Below are 4033 nucleotides of genomic sequence, written 5' to 3' on the forward strand. Positions count from 1 at the left end.
GATCTACTAGATATAAGACATGAGCTTAATCCATTTATGTCCTCCATAAACTATGTTATAGTGACAAATTGTAGTGAGCCTCTTATCTATAATAAGGACATACACAGAGGTGATAGTCACTCTTGGGAGAGGACCATGCAATCAAAGTATGACTCATTTTTAAAAAATCATACGTGGGGTTTGGTTCCTTTGCTTAGTGGAAAGCATGCTTTGCCATGTAAGTGGATGTACAAGTTGAAGAGTACCCTTGGACACCCCAAGCCAGCATATAAGACCAAATTAATTGCAAAGGGTTTTAAGCAAGAGCATGGTGTTGAATTTGATGAGGTTTTAAAGATGACTACCCTATGCTTAGTATTGACTTTAGTTGCACAATTAGATCTGGACATTTATCAAATGGATATAAAGACATCTTTCTTACATACAAACCTGCATGATAAGAATTATATGCATTAGTCTAAGGGCTTTGAGGAAAAACGCAGGGAATATCTAGTGTACAAGTTGAGAAAGAACCTTTATAGCCTTAAGCAAACACCTAAAAAGTGACACCACAAGTTTGATTCTTTCATGCATTCACAAGGATATACACATAGTGATATGGATCCGTGTCTCCACACAAAGAAGGCTCATGATGGCAACCCTATTATATTTGTACTTCATGTAGATAATATGTTGATTGCTAGGAGAGCTCATGATAAATTGGATGCCTTGAAAAGTCACCTCAAGAAGAGCTTTGAGATAAACATAGGATAGGCCTTACATCTTCTTGGCATGCAGATTACGTACCATCTCTCTAAAGGCTACCTTTACTTATCACATGACTACATACATAAGATCCTTGAGCATGTCCATATGCAAGATGTTAAGCCTATTAATTATCTCTTACCTTCCCATGTGAAGGCCAATCAAGTAGATTTTTTGTTCCCAATCTGATGAGAAAAAGAGGCCGAGATTGCCTAAAACCCCTATGCATCCGTAGTGGGTAGTTCAATGTATACCATGATAGCCAATCCTCTAGACATAGCATTTACAATGGGAGTTGTAGCATGCTATATGACTACAATTGGACTGTGACATTAGGATGTCGTAAATGGTTTCTATGATGGTTAGAAAACCATAGTCATGGGTTACACTAACTTCAATTATGCAAGACATGTAGGGAGTAGAAGATCCACCTCTAGATATGTCTTCACCATTGTTAAAGGTGTTTTTTAGATGTCCAAGATACAAAAATACATGACCTTATCTACTCCTAAGGCATAGTATGTTGCAACCATTGAGGCTTTTAAGGAGGCCCTATGGTTAGACCATTTGGTAACAGACCTTAGTATTATTGTTACTCCTACACTGCATTCGAATTCTATGATCTTCCATGTGAAAACAAAGCACATTGAGGTGCGTTCTCTCTTCACTAGGAAAGTGGTAGAGGACAAGTCCCTTGAGCTCGTCATTCAAGATCTCAACGAGAATCCTACAGATCTACTCACTAAAAATCTCTCAACGAAATGTTTGGCTTTCGTCAGAAAGATGATGGGTGTAGAATAAGATGGCCATCTATTCTTCATCTTGTTGTACTTTATATACATTCATACTATCACTTTTTCTTGTTCTCTCCTCACTAGAGACACATTCACTCTTAAACAGGAGGTTATTGGGAGTAAAGGCATCTACACTACACCGCCTTGTATTTACTTCACACATTATGATCGCACACATGTACACTACAAGTAGTGAATGCCCCGCCCCCTTTATTCTTTTAATAACTATTAAATAAGGGAAGGCCGACACACATTGTGATTGTATGAGTTCTCACATACAATCTCTCTCTCTCTTGCTCTCTTGCTTCATCCACCTTAGCTCTTGCTTCTACTTAAGGTGCTTTCAACAAAAAAGCAACCTTGTCACTTAAACTCATTTAGTTTGTCTCAATCATAGTACTAAGTCGAGCTACATTGAATACACAACCAAAGCAACACTCAACAAAAGCTCTTGACCAAAGCTTTAGTAATATAATTGATAAGAACTTTACAAGGCCATCTCATTTCACTCTAAATATACTCAAGAAATGAATGTACAAGTTTATTATTCCAAAAATGATCAGTTATATTAAATAATACAACTATTCTTTTCTAGTGTCATAATTTTCAATTCACCTTTCTACTATTTAGTGTATAGCTTTAATGAATTCAATCTTAATGAACAATAGCATCCCCACAAGCCAATTTTGTCGCGCGATCAAGGGTATATAGTTGTTATCATAGCCCCTTGAAGACTTGATGAGTAATTTCAAGGGGCTTTCTTGAAAAACACTCTTGGGCAAATGTGTATACCTTTGTTGTTTTCAAAGCTTATTCAAAAACGCGTATTCAATTGGATCAATAAACTTATGTCTTCATTTATCATTGCATTATTATCAACAATGTGATGCAACTCCTATGCTTAAAATATATGAGGCTTTTCAAAGCTTGCAAAACATGCAAAGTCTCATTTTCCCTTTTACAATGTGCTTTGCTAATTAGCACCATACATTTGCCCAAGAGTGTTTTTCAAGGGGCTTTCTTGAAAAGCACTCTTGGGCAAATGTGTATATCTTTGTTGTTTTCAAAGCTTATTCAAAAACGCGTATTCAATTGGATCAACAAACTTATGTCTTCATTTATCATTGCATTATTATCAACAATGTGATGCAACTCCTATGCTTAAAATATATGAGGCTTTTCAAAGCTTGCAAAACATGCAAAGTCTCATTTTCCCTTTTAGAATGTGCTTTGCTAATTAGCACCACACATGTCCACAAAGTCGTCCACTAATTTAAATATTCAATCTCGCTACTACATTTTGGCAATACTTTCCCATTCCCAAGAATTACAATTGATTTGGACCAAACCAAAAATAGAATCAACCTCTTAAGTATCTTAAGAACTTTCCGAATATCTTAAGGACTCTCTTAACACTAAAAAGACAAAAAATGAAACTCTCTAGTCACTAAAATTATGAGTATTTGATGAATTTTCTAGCATCCTCTACTAATGAGGTCTAGTACTACATGACAAAGGATAAGAGATGGCTTGCCAAATCTAATAAAGTTTCGTCATGCGAGGGATATAGGGATAGGAAAGCTAAGTAAACTATGAAAATCCACGATTCCGTGCAAGAGTCTAGAATGAATTGTATTACCTATTGACAAAATCAAAGGGTTTGTCCCCTTAGTCACTAGGCCTCTTAAGCATCTTAAGGACCTTTTGAGACTCTAATAATTAATTCTGTTACTAAATGGCAAGGGATAAAAGATGGCTTAACAAAGCAAACAAAGTTTCATATGTGGGGCACATAGGGATAGCAAAGCAAGTGGCAAATCAAACTGTTATGACTAAGAAACTAAGAAAATCCACAATTCCCTACAAGATGAAAGTCTATTTTGTTTCAAGGGTTCTTGTTGCTCCTCTTCCGACTGATAATGTTGTTGTTTTCAAGATCCCACATAGCAGATGTTTTCTCACCCAGATAAAATGTCTGCTGAGCTTTTTATTTCTTACCCAATGAGCTTTTTATTTCTTGCCCAATGGCCATGGCCAAGCAGGTGGGGCTGTCTTTGGAGTGTGGACTTTTTATGGCACATCAACATTCCACCAACCACACTTCAGGCTTGGATGAAATGCCATCAACTACCAAACATTTCAATCACTTCCACTTTTTTATGTTTGACTGGTTTTTGGTATATCTGGAGTGATACAAAATGCCTGTATATTTGATTCAGTTACAAGCAACCATGGTCATATTTAGCACACGCATCCATGTGATATTGGCTATGTATGGGGATTGTTGTTGTGGCAAGTCAGTTCTATGGTTTCTGCCAGTGTTGTCCCTCCACAGGTCACTGCTCATTAACTGTCCCCCTCCTATTTTCTGCTTTGTTATGTGCCTTTGTTTAGTAGCCTTGTGGCTTCTTAGATTGTTGCTAATGACCATTTCAATTAGTTTTGTAGGGTATAAGGCCCTTGTACATATCAAAAATGTCCAACAACCTTCAGGA

This window comes from Lygodium microphyllum, chromosome 20 (genome assembly GCF_053477565.2).
Source record: "Lygodium microphyllum isolate KBCC chromosome 20, Lygodium_microphyllum_v1.1.10, whole genome shotgun sequence".
Classification (NCBI taxonomy): Eukaryota; Viridiplantae; Streptophyta; class Polypodiopsida; order Schizaeales; family Lygodiaceae; genus Lygodium; species Lygodium microphyllum.